Source organism: Thamnophis sirtalis, unplaced genomic scaffold (assembly GCF_051295495.1).
Source record: "Thamnophis sirtalis isolate CommonGarterSnake01/CBP01778 unplaced genomic scaffold, rThaSir2_p1.2 scaffold_5, whole genome shotgun sequence".
Taxonomy (NCBI): domain Eukaryota; kingdom Metazoa; phylum Chordata; class Lepidosauria; order Squamata; family Natricidae; genus Thamnophis; species Thamnophis sirtalis.
The window spans coordinates 116,380,964-116,395,282 of NW_028261385.1; positions in this window are offsets into that span (position 1 = coordinate 116,380,964).

A 14,319-nucleotide genomic window follows, 5' to 3' on the forward strand; every position below is an offset into this window, starting at 1 on the left:
ATAAGTGGGCATAAAATTTATTAATAGGGTCTTGAGAGTAATGAGTGGATGTGGCTGGGGAATTGGGAGTTGGAATCCGCAAGTCTTAAAGTTTTCAAAGTTGGACACACTGAAAAAAAAAGCAGTGGGCATTTACAACGTCCTGCACTCAAGTGATCTACATTTGGATACTTTGTGAGTGGTGCCTGTCTATGTCTAACAAAGCATCCATAATCAACATCTGGGTACTGTACTTAGTGACTGGTGTGTATTTTCGCTTGTGATGCAACATTATGATTTTTTTATTTGCTTTCCAAAAAAATGAAGAGAAGTCTCTTGCTCTTGCCCTGAAGAGCATTCAGAAATCTCTCAAAGCATTGCCCATAGCAGAAGAGTTAGCTTGCCCTTAGAAGATGTAATATGTTATACTGTATCCTAAGAAGTATGATCAAGTGTGACTTCGAAAAGATTCCTCTTTCCATCAGCATTATAGATTTCTTCAGGTAAACAGCTTGTTCTATCACTTTTCATTAGACAGAAAATTTGGATAATGCCTCATCATCTGATAACTGTCTCTATGTAACTCCACATTATGCAAATGTTTTCAAACCAACCTTTGCCATAAAAATGCTAGGTTCCCCATTTCTTATACTATAGTGACCACAAAATGTTCACACATTTCTTAATTTATTCATAATTGTATAAATTCAATGGTGTTTTCTTCTGGTTTTAATCCTCCATCTAAAAGTTGAGGTCTTTATGTTTTGGACACAGGAAACATTAAGTGCAGTTACCATTCTATTTTTTATGTACAGGCAGTCCTTGACCTATGACCTCCATTGGTAAATGAGGTGGTTGTTAAATGAGTCACACCCAATTTTACAGTCTTTTGCTATGATGGTTTAAACAAATTGCCATGACCATTAAATACAGTAATGTGAAAAAGAAAATACACCCTCTTTGAATTCTATGGTTTTATGTATCAGGACAAATCATTTTCAAAGTAGGTAAATACAACCTCGAGGAACAAAACATGACATATTCCATCATGTCATCATTTATTTTACAAAAAAAAAAAGGCAAAATGGAGAAGTCACTTGCAAAGAACTAAGTATACCTTAGCTTGTAGAACCATTCGCTTAATGACCACAATACTTAGCAATTGAAATTCTGGTCTCATTTGCAGTCATAGGTTGAGGACTATATAGTTAACTCAAATATATTGGATGATTATGAAAACTGGGTAATTTATTGTCTGAGCAACCATACTTGTCTTAACTGAAAGTGAAATAGAAAGGCTGTTGATCAGCAGACTTGTTTAGCTTATGAAGTGCCCCTGGGAGGTAAACAGATCTGCCTGACCTTTTTGAGTTATTGGTGATCTTGGTGACTATTTTTCACAGCATTTTGTTGAAACACACCCCCCCCCCCCCGATACACACACACAATTGCAAGAATCCTACAACAAACACTTGTGAGGGCATCTGCACTCCTTTTTACTTATGGACTCTTATGAGAGGGTATTATCTAACATTTCTCTTGCCACTTCTGGGCTAGATCCCTGAACTGTGGTAAGACTGCTACCCAGGGCTCCCCTCCACTGTTTAAACTTTCCCACAGCTCTACCCCACCAACCATGCACACCCACAATGGTCCCAACTGTTCCACGATCCATGCTGGCTTGTGCAGTGCTCCTTAGTGTGGCAAAATGTTTAGCCTCGGACAGTGGCTGCTCCTGGTTCCGGCTCTCAGCTGGGCGGCGGCAACAGTAGTGAAGGCTCAGCAGCAGCCCTGAACCTGGACATTCGCTTTGTGCAGCCAAATTTGGGACGTGGGCGGTCTCTCCAATGTGGCCCGCCCCACTGACACAAGAAAAGTCATGCTCTTTTAATCTCTGGGCTTAGAAATTGTGATGGAGCAGAGTTGAAATCCTCTCTGAAACTGCTGGAAAAGGTACATGTGGGTCGGAGGGAGGGGCAGGAATTCAAACTTCATCCTCAAGTGTAGATCCCTCCCCAAATGTAGTTTGATTGCAGGCAGAGCCACATTGCCTTTTCAAACACACACACACACACACACAGATGAATAAAACTATATAAGCCCAGCTTCACTGATTACAAGTTTGAAAAGGCAACGTGACTCTGCCTGCAATAAAATGCTCAGATCGGAAGGCAGCAGGGGAATGGGGGGCGAGTATGGCAGAGGAGCTGCTTTCAAGCCATTGGAAAATATATCCAATCCAACTTCTGTGTTTGTGTTTGTTTGAGAGGGAGGGAGGGAAGGGGGTAGGAGAGATAGTCCAATCCAACTTCTCTGTGTGCGTGTGTCTGTTTTAGAGGGGGAAGGGAGGGAGAGAGGGAGGAAGGAGGGGAGGGAGAAGAAAAAGAATGAAGAAAACTTTTGCAAAGGAGAAAAGCAAATGCTGTCACTTTAAATCAGAACTGAGCATGCCTGGCTTTGGAATTCTGGGAGTTGAAGTCCACAAGTCTAAAAAAATTTGAAACCCACCACTGCGTCAGTGCCTCACCAGCCATAAACCTCACCGCACGTCACTGGGTAAGAGTATTTGCATATGGCTGTGGGATTAAGATTGACCAATTTCTTATTTTATGGTGATGTTAATGTGAATGTTTAATTCTTTAAGATGGGCAAGTTATTATTTAGAAATGTAGTATATATATTTTATTGCTTCATGTTGTTTAACTAGATATTTTAGTTAGATGTATACAGTGAATGTTTTGATTGTTGATCTTATTTAAACTGCCTTAAGAATATGTGGATTCAGGAGCATACAGATTTCATAAATGAATATGTACAATGGATAATCCATTGCCCACCTGAATCCTAAACTGACTTCTTTCAGTTAAATCATCTTCTCCACGTTTTATTAAATGCCATGTTTTGATATTTAACAAAATCATTAAACCATGTTTTTATTCAGTATGTTTATTAGTCAGTGATGCACATGCTCACTCTTCAGTGAAGCACAACAAACCTGTGTGGTTTTTATTGCAACAGTATGGAAATGCTTCATCCCTGCTGCTTTTTCTTAACTTCCCAGTCTAGCCTGTAGCCCTGGGATTTCCTGTTAGTAAGTTTTGGGTCTTGATTAAAAAATATATCCATGGAGCTAAACAATCAAATGCTCACTTGTATTCAGCATTGGTGTTGTTAAATGTTTTAGTTGAACATAATAAGAATTTTTGCAGCAACGATTTGATAATTTCCTTATTGGTTGCAGGTAAGCTTGAAGCTTCTGAATATTTCATCTCTGCCTATTAATTCTTTTTTTTCATTAAAGTTTTTTATTTTTTCATTTTCATAACATATAATCACATGTATACTAATACATAACCAACATCATATTGTATTATTAAATGTTTACATCAATTCATCTTACCAATAACTCCCAAAAACCAATTATTAGCTCTTCTGCTCTCCATACACCATATTTGTACTTTATCCAATCACTTTCTTCTCCCTCTCTCCTCCCCCTTCCTACCTCCTTTCTTCCCTCTGTCGTCCTTCCTTTCTCTACTTCTTCCTCTCCCCTTCTCCTCTCTCCCCTTTCCACTCCTCCTTTCTCTCCTCCTCTTTCTCCCCCTTGCCCTCTCTCCTATCTCTTCTTCCCTTACCTTTCTTCTCTACTTCCCACTCTTCATCTCATTTACTTAGTGTATTTCAGCTTCTGAGCGAGCTCCATTTTATGTTAATGGTATTTATCATTCCTTTTCGATATGCATATTTAATTTTTCTCCTTTTTAGTAAAAAAAACATTATAACAGAAAAGTATACATATATAGTCATTGTGCTTTTAATCCGTCCCAATCAGCCTAATTTTGGTCAAGTGTAGACCTGGTTACAATTCCTCGCTATTCTCATCATTATCTTTATATAATTATACATCCTTACATGCCCCCAATTTGTGATCCTGTCTTTTTATCTCAATAGTTTCCCATTGTAGGTATATTCATGTTCCCTCTCCATTTTTCTATATCTTGGATTGGATTATCCATAATTGTCTATTAATTATCCTATTAATTAATTATAATTAATCCTATTAATTCTTGATGCAAAAAGTTTTAGAGTACTGCTTCATCCAAGAATACATTTTTAAAAGAGAAATAAATAATGTAGATGATAATTAGATTAAGGCTGCCTTACTATTTTATTGCTCTGATCAATTTCAGTCCAGATAAATAAGGGAAAAAATGGGGAAATTATTTGCATAAATTTCATTTGCATAATTAACAAAAAACAATATTATTTTGATCATCTTCCTAAAATCTTTTAATTCTAGCAGTTAGCAATAGCAGTTAGACTTATATACCGCTTCATAGGGCTTTCAGCCCTCTCTAAGCGGTTTACAGAGTCAGCATATTGCCCCCAACAACAATCCGGGTCCTCATTTTACCCACCTCGGAAGGATGGAAGGCTGAGTCAACCCTGAGCCGGTGAGATTTGAACAGCCGAACTGCAGAACTGCAGTCAGCTGAAGTAGCCTGCAGTGCTGCATTTAACCACGGCGCCACCTCGGCTCTACTATTCTACTATTTCCATAAATATAACATAATGTCATAAGATTTCCATGTGCATTTATTTTTTCTTAGCAGTTTTTACTCATTTTCCTGTATTTTGTAGCCAGCTTTTGTAATGTTTTTAGTCTGTTTTAAAAATCCGTGGAAAAGCTTGTGAACACAGCCTGAGTCCTGGCTAGGCAGATAAATATTTTGACTTCACTTAGGGCATTTTTCTTTTTTTCCTAATTTCTAAAGTCATTACATTTATTTTATAATTATGTTTAAGCTACATTGTGTACTTAAAAATATTTGACTTTATTCCTTATATTGGAAAAGTTTTCGAATATAAAATGCATATATAGTAATTGAAAAAATGTGTTCCAGGAGAAATTAGTACAAAATCTTCAATAGGTAATCTTTATTTTAAAGTTAATCACAATGTTATGAGTGAAAAATAAAATGTTTGGGCAAAAAATATTTGGTTTCTTCAAACCTATGTCTTCTTTTGTCTCACTAATTTTCTCCTTTACATGGCTGGGTCTCAGGATTTTCTTATTCCTCCTTTGTCCTCCATGTTCATTCTAATGCCAAGTCATGTCACATTTACTTTTAAAGACCATTACTTTCTTTTCTCTCAATAAAAAAAATTGGCCCATCTCCTGCTCAACTTGTTTACCAAAATATTTTGCTTTCTATTTCATTAACTCACTATTGTCTGTTCATATCCATTTATGATCCTGCACTTCACTGCCAAAACCATTCACCTGATATTTATTAATACCAAATTATTTATATTACTAGTGCTTAGAAAATGTTAGCTGGGGTTTGGCAGCATACAATAATTCTCTTGAGAACCAGATGTTTTTGGAGCATAGGCCATATCATTTGGCAAGCTTCCTCTCTCTCCCTCTCTCTCCCTCCCCCCCTCCTCCTCTCATATAAATTGGCTTTGTTTCTTATCTTGGCTTGGTGAAGGAAATGTTTGAACATTGTTTTCCTCTAGACAATATTCCAATCTGATGCCTATTAATGATTTCTAATATATTTCTTTCATGGGAGTAAAAAGGCCAGTAAAAAGTAAAAATGATGCAAAATTGAAAGGAAAGGAGAGGCGGCTAGTCAACAGAGACACAGAATTGGACAATTCAGAAAGATATATCTAGAATGTATATGGTCTTCACATAACTTCACAAACATAGCTTCACAAACCCGTCACATATCATAGGGTCAATAAGATCCCTATTATGAAAATCATGTTGGCAATTCTGGTATCATCCCACTCATAGCTAAAAATGGCAAATGTGATTTCAGACTTCAATTAAAATATAGTTTCCAAATTATGGGAACTAATAATTCTACCACTCTTGCATTTACTTAGAAATAACAAAGGCTAAACACTTCCTCTATTAGGAATTATGTTGACATGATACATGCATAGTTATTGTTACCCAAACAGAAAGTATAAAAAAAGTAAACATGATTCAAATAGTTTATACTATTTTTCAGAGAGAGTATATCCTTGAGCACCCTTGGAACGAAAGGAATTAAAGGTATTCGTTGATCATGAACACAAAATTAACTTTCAAGTATAATAGGTTCTTGTCTTGATGGTAACCAGAACTCTATGTCTTACTAGGTTGACTTTGTTGAAAAGATATGAGTACGTATTACTATTCTGAAATAAGACAGCTCAGTCTCATGTTTGATGGTCCGGAGTTCTCTGATAGGAAACCTGCTTCTCTAGTAATTAGATCAGGAGGGTTAGAGTCACCTGACTTCAATTCTGCAGTGCATTCTCTAGTTCTGCAATTACATCTGTGTGTGCCATTTGAGGCTTGAACGCCTTAATGATAAAGGTCCAGCTGATCATTTTCTGAAACTGTTGGAAAATCGAAATACTCCATGAAGCACCAGAACACTCTTTTTCAATCATTTTACAATTCAACAGATTGGTCCCTCTGAGTGAACAAAAAATGACTTTTTTAGCCTAAGATGGAATCCAAATATCTTCTCTGTGGCGTTCAAGTTAACTTGCATTTAGTATGCAGAGCGACAATTTTGTAAGAAAAGAATATATTGATATGTTAACAGAGTATGTGAATAGATACAATATTTGTCAATTCTTGCAAGCATGTTAGGTTACTGGCCTGGATGTTGGCAAATCAGAAAGACTGAATTGGTAACAACTATGGAGAGTTGCTGTGGTGCCTGTGGTATGATAGTGACTGGTCAACTATGCTCAAGGTTACTTTTTTTTACTTTTTCTGAGAGCAGGCAAAGGTATTTTTATGAGCTCCTAAGCTGTTTTTTACATACACTGTAATTAGTTTTAGCTGAGTTTTAACGATAAAATATGATAAAATGATATGAAATAATATGCGGAATATTTCATTGTATCGGTGTCATTGGCTTTAGCGTCCTTGAATACCATTTGGTTGAAAAGAGTGTGTGTGTGTGTACATACATACATACACACATACATACATGCATACACACATACATACATACATACATACAGTGGGGCAAAAAAGTATTTAGTCAGTCACCAATTGTGCAAGTTCTCCCACTTAAAAAGATGAGAGAGGCCTGTAATTGACATCATAGGTAGACCTCAACTATGAGAGGCAAAATGAGAAAACGAATCCAGACAATCACATTGTCTGATTTGGAGAGAATTTTTTTGCAAATTATGGTGGAAAATAAGTATTTGGTTAATATCAAAAGTTCATCTCAATACTTTGTTATATATCCTTTGTTGGCAATGACAGAGGTCAAACATTTTCTGTAAGACTTCACAAGGTTGGCACACACTGTTGCTGGTATGTTGGCCCATTCCTCCATGCAGATCTCCTCTAGAGCAGAGATGTTTTGGGGCTGTCGCAGGGCAACACGGACTTTCAACTCCCTCCAAAGGTTTTCTATGGGGTTGAGATCTGGAGACTGGCTAGGCCGCTCCAGGACCTTGAAATGCTTCTTACGAAGCACTCCTTCGTTGCCCGGGCTATGTGTTTGGGATCATTGTCATGCTGAAAGACCCAGCCAAGTTTCATCTTCAATGCCCTTGCTGATGGAAGAAGGTTTGCACTCAAAATCTCACAATACATGGCCCCATTCATTCTTTCCTGTACACGGATCAGTCATCCTGGTCCCTTTGCAGAGAAACAGCCCCAAAGCATGATGTTGCCACCCCCGTGCTTCACAGTAGGTATGGTGTTCTTTGGATGCAACTCAGCATTCTCTCTCCTCCAAACATGATGAGTTGTGTTTCTACCAAACAGTTCTACCTTGGTTTCATCTGACCATATGACATTCTCCCAATCCTCTTCTGGATCATCCAAATGCTCTCTAGCAAACTTCAGACAGGCCCGGACATGTACTGGCTTAAGCAGGGGGACACATCTGGCACTGCAGGATCTGAGTCCCTGCCGGCGGCACCTTCTCTGCCAGCACCGAGGCCACCATCGGCGTGGATTTCAGGGAGAAGGCGGTGGAGATCGCTGGGGAGCACATCAAGGATGCTCTATGGTGGACGGCGCCGGGACTTTAAAGCCCTGCCGCCAGGGCTCTGCCGCCACTTTAAAGCCCTGCCTTGGCGGCAGGGCCCCGGCGGCAGGGCTTTAAAGTCCTGGCACTGTCTGCCATAGAGCGGGACCCGGTCCCACTCTATGGCGGACGGCACTGGGGCTTTAAAGCCCTGCTGCCAGGGCCCTGCCGCCACTTTAAAACCCTGCTGCCGGGGCCTGAGCGGCCATGATTCCCCCCTCTCCAGCCAGCCAGCCCTCCCAGCCCATTCCTCCCCCGGTGTGGCGAGCTCCAGCGTGCTGGATGCATGTGTGAGTGACATGGCAAAAGAAAGCAAGTGCCAGCCCACCACCGCTGTGTCCAACAGGCCAGGCATCTCGCATTTATTGGGGACATAAACACGAGACGCCTGGCCTGTTGGACACAGTGGCGAGAATGTCCCTGCTGCTGCCGCACTCCACCGCCTCCTCCGACCCCACAATTAAATTACAATAATTTTGAATCCCTCTCCCTCCCTCCGTCCGATCCACATACCTTTTCCAGCTGTGGATTTCAACTCTCCTCTTGTCCGCCCGCCTTGATGAAAATGTAAAAAATTAAATAAAAAAGCAACTTACTTAGGCAAGGCATGATTTGCTGCTCCCAGATCAGGAGGTGGGAGAATCACGTGCCTCCTTTGCATAAGGAATTTTTTGCCTTTTAACCCTTGCTTAACTCTGAGCAAGGGTTAAAAGACGAAAAATTCCTATGCAAAGGAGGCCCATAGTTCTCTCGCCTCCCCCTACAGTTAGCACTAAGCAGACTCGGAGTCACTGTGACTCTGGAGTCTGGCAGCAACTACCTTAGCCTTTTTAATTATTTTAAAAATTCTTTTCTTTTTCTCATGACACTGGTGAGGCCCCGCCTCCCCTGCCTCCCCTGACTGCACGTCCCTGATACATATTAAAGAAACAACATTAGTGCATAGCAATTAGTCTCATAACATTTATTTTCTGTTGGAATGTGGATCCTGTTGATTTTTTTTCACTAATAAAAAATAACTAATATAATGGTTGACAGATTTTTCAGCAACATTGATTCATTTTGTTCTTGCTCACATGTTTTTTCTTTTATAACTTTTCATCCAAATTCACATGTTTAACAAAAATTTCTGTTACTTGAACAGGTAGGAGTAGATGTAGGGAGAAGTGAGCCTTTGACTATAGGAGGATACAGCCTGTTTTCAATTTAAAGTTGCACCACATTTGACCGATCATGTGCCCATCACCAGTTGTCTTTAAATAAACTTTGGAAATTTTGGTTAAGATAATTTTGGTTAAGATATGATATTGTGAAACACAGGACAACACACAGAAGCTTCTTGTCCTGAGCTTTCAGTTTCTCTTCTGACCTAAAGTGCAGGTGATAGATATTGAATATCCTCAGCTCATTTCAATTTATTTGGAGTTTTCATTGTAGTAGCAATGAAAATGAATTGATAAAAATCTGAATATGACCTCTTCGGATCCTATCTTTATATGTTGCTTTTTAAATCTTTCATTGTATATTAATTTATGTTCATTATATTTATTTAATAAATATGCCAACCAGCTACTTCAAAAAGTTCTTAGTTTTCTATGTGGTAGAATTAAGATTTATGACTGATTTCTAAGAAGTGTATAAACAGATCTGAGCTTCTTGTATGTGTACCACAAGTAAAGTAAAGATGACTAAGAAAAAATAATGTGAGGCAACATTCCAAAGATCTGCTTTCTTTCAGAAAGTGAAGTACATTGCTAGCAGAATTGACTGTTAGGAATGCTGATTCATGCCCAGATTTCTACACAGTTAGGTGTTCCAACCTGTAGCTTAAAACTAAGAGCTTGAGCGGGCAATATTTCAACTAATGTCTACTTAATCATTTCCAAGAACACTGCATGAGGATTCTTGTCAGCCTGTTTTGCTACTTGCTTTCGGCTGCCATTGAAACGGGGCGAGGGGCGGGAGGCATGGTATTTGGCAGGGGTGGGTTTCAACCGGTTCCGGGAGCAGCTGGAGCATCGCACAGACGCTAGTACGCATGCGTGCGGCGGCGCCACACGCATGCGCGCGGATGCCACCGGCCTCGTTCCAACTGAACCGGTTGGAACGGGGCGAGAAACCCACCCCTGGTATTTGGGAAGGGAAGTTTAAGTACAGGAGAGATTGTGAAAAGGGAGTTTTGTTCTCGCCTTCTACTGAGCATGCTGGAGATAGTGATTGGGCCCGCCAAGGCCGACTGTCCTGCATACCAACCTGATGATGCTTTTTGAAGATGGAACTCACATGACACCTGAGGGGTTTGCAGATTGGACTATGGGATGGGGTTACCAGGGGGAGGGGGTTGGGTCACATATTGATATCTATGATTTTGCACGCTTTTGCCTCAGGTCTTGCTTTGCTTAGTTGCTATTTTTTCATAACCAGTAAAAGTACTCTTAATTCTGCGAAATGGAATTAAGTGGTTTCTTTCTTGGTTGCTGAGGGAGGCTGGCTTGACAATTCTTTTCACTGAGAAAATGAATCCTCCCTCCAATTCGTTATATAGGGACAAAAAGAGGGTGTGTCAGCAGACCTTGGCCTACTTTTAGCTAAGCAGGTATCCCAGGAGAAAGTTGATTTTCATAAAATTACATTATTTTAATTACCGTTGCTTCCAAACCAACTCTGCTCTGTACTTGGGAAAAAATGCAAAATTACTCAGGTTGTAACTTTTATCTGCCTAAAATATTGCCATGATTGATCATCCAGAAACTGCTGTCTGGCAAGCAAGGATATGCACAACCATGCTTGCCAATTTTCCAAAGGACAACGGCAAAGAGGATAGTCAGAGGCACTTAGAAAGAAATAGCTTTACACAGAAAATAAGGAACAATTTCTCATGCCATTCTGGAGACACTTGCTACATTTGAAAAAAATTGATTCCTTCTTGATTGATAAATAATGCTATTTAGCTTTATCATGATTTAATGTATTTTTAAATATACTCCAGTGGGTTTCTGGTGCTATACATACTTAATCAATAAGACTTCCTTCCAATAATGGCTACAATCCAAAGAATTCCATGTTATATGGTGTAAAACTTTTATCTTCCCACAATCAAATAGCAAATCAGTTTAAATAGCACAAAGTATATCGCCATGTGAATCCTACTGTAATATTAAAATATGGAGGAAGGAGATTTTTAAACAACTCTTCTGGACATATCTCGGCAATTTGTTTTAAAAAGATGTGTCAGTACTATTGGCATAACCATAATTTTACTTTCACGTTATTTGGTGATAAAGATAGACCTTGCATATTCATATGAGATTGAATCTGGGTTGGTCACCGAGATTTACTCGGGTAAACTCGGGTTCCGGGTTTTCAGACTCATGTTGGAACACATCTTCAGGGAATTTCTCTCTATTGGAATACATGTGTTGGGCTGTTCTGTGAGTCCTGCACATGCATGCCGGCCAACTGCTCTTCATACAAAGACCAGCTGGCATGCTCACGCTGGAACGTGGAAGAGAGCAGCTGGCCGGTGCGCATGTGCTCTCTTCTGGGCTCTGGCATGCGCTCCAGTTTCAGCACTTGGTGCCAAAAAGGTTAACCATCACTGTCTTAGGAAGTCAATTAATTACTGAGCAAAATGATTACCCTCTTCTTCCTAAGCTCATGCCTACTGCTTCGGTGACTCCATCCAGCCATCTCATTCTCTGTCGCCCCCTTCTTCTTTTGCCCCTAGTCTTTCCCAGCATTAGGCTCTACTCCAGTGAGAACTACCTTCTCATTAGGTGGCCAAAGTATTTGAGTTTCATCTTCAGCATCTGAAGAATCAGGGTTGATCTCCTCTAGGACTGACCGGTTTGCTCGCCTTGCAGTCCTAGGGACTCGCAGGAGTGTTCTCCAGCACCATAGTTCAAAGCACCCCTTCATGGATTATTGCCTTGTCATGGCGAAGGGTCTCAATGAAGCTATGAGCTATGCCATGCAGGGCCACCCAAGATGGGCAGGTCATAGCAGAGAGCTCTGACAAAACATAATCCACTGGAGAAGGAAATGGCAACCCACTCCAGGATCTTTGCCATGAAAACCCCATGAACAGTACCAAAAGGCAAAAAGATGTGATGCCAGATTATGAGCCCCTCAGGTTGGAAGACGTCCAATATGCTACTGGGGAAGAGCAGAGGGCTATTACTAGTAGCGCCAGAAAGAGTGAAGCGGCTGGGCCAAAGCCAAAAGGATGCTCAGCTGGGGATGTACTGTATCTGGTGGCGAAAGGAAAGTCCGATGCTGTACAGATCTAAACTAATGATATCCTAGTAGTTAAATGTCTATGGAGATTTTCAGCCATCCAGGTCATGGTTGCCCAAAGGTGCTTTTTCAAAAGGCAACTGGACTTCCTTTGTTTTGTCATGAAGATGTCTCACCCTAATAGATATATCCTGGGAGGTTCTAGGGAGTGGCTGTCATAACTTTCATCCTGTTTCTGATCCAGCTCCAGGCTATGTTGTGTCTTGCCTTGCCCTCGCTCCTTGGAATGTGGTCTCTCCTTCCTGGGAAATTGCCTCTTCACTGTAGTCCATCACATCACATCCTTGCTCATAGATTCAATCCACCGCATCATGCTTTATTCAGTAGGGTGCCACATCTCTTCAATGATCTAATTTTTTCAAACCAGTATTTTCCCCCCTACTTTTTAAAAGAATTCACATGACACTATCAGCTTAGGTTTCTAAATAGTTCTATGAAGTACGGGAGAATTATTATGTCTTACAGTAAATTGAATATTAAATGTTCATCATATGACTATGTAGATTATATTTCCTTAGTCTATATGTTATAATATGTTCATTTAATTCTATTTTACCACAATTCTAGGATGAAAGAATAGACAGTAACAATTCTGTATTTAAAAGATAGATAGAAATCGGAAGTTATTTCTCCTATTATAATTACAACATCCACCTCTAAATTTATAACATGATAAACGATGGGCTGTTGGCTTAAGTTCCAAGCTTGGCAATTTGGTTGCAAATGTTTCTTCACTATTCAAGCAGACATCATCAGTGTGCTCTGAATTGTGCTCATCTGTAAATAGTAAACCATTTACTACAGCCTGTGATAAGATTTTAAGAATTGATGAAAGACAGAATGCTTTTAATACTTTCAAAAAGCTGAAAATGTTAACTGCCTGGAAGAATTTCAAAGCTAAAATTTGTAATCTACTTATACAAATAGACAACCCATTAAAGGTAGACCAAAACAATCACAAAGTAATCACTCACTTTTACTTTTATTAGGAAAATCCAGTTTCATTTTAAGCTTTTCACCTATAATCCTACCACATTCTGATTAAAAGCAAAGCTACAAAGTTGCTCAATTACAAAGTATTTTTAAAAAAAATTGGACAAAGTACATTGGTCTTTTTAGATGTTTTCAAATTTCTGCTGTTCAATTGGCAGAAGGCTTTTGAGGAGAGGAACTCATTGTCCTGTGCAATTTCTAGTCTGTTGTTAAAGGAAACTGAAAAACAAGATCTTATAGTCTGTAGTTTCTACCACCATGACTCCTTCTATTGAAAGACCAGGATTTTTTTGCTGATCAAAAACTATACACTTTCCTGAAGGAGGAGAATCAGAATCAATCTTTATTACAATCACAGACCAGCGCAAAAGTTAAACATTAAAATAAATATTCTGTTTAAAGTACTGAAATTTATATCCTTGAGGAGACTACATGGCTCCTGTGGATACTCAGGGACCTGGCAAAACTTCCCTTACCATTTCCCTCCCACTCCTATTTTTAAGTAAAAAAATAAATCTTTACTCTTTTAAAAACAAAGCTAATTTAATAGTGTAGCAGCAGATTGAGGTTTGGTTTTGCAATCTACTTACGAAAGACCAGGACTCGAGACCACAAAGGTGCAAGAGAAACAGCTTTATTTGATGCGTCAAGAGTTCAGAGTGTTGCACACCAAAACTGAACTGCTTGGGCTACTCCCTGGCAGTGATGTTTTAATCAAACTTCGTAAATCAGTAGGCGTTACAATAGGTGTATACATTTTGAAGGTCCAAGCCCCCTGCTGAGGACAGGGAAATACATTTTGGAAAAATACAATGGAGAAGTCAAAAAGTTACAATACACAAGTGAATCCTGTTAGTCATAAAAACAAGACAGAGAAAGTGCTGAGAGGATGCCCGCATTATTCTGTCATCTGGCTAATTTAAGTATCCTTACACCCACATTACTTCCGTGTTCCATCCTTGTGCAAAAGCTTGCATCATGTTCCCAT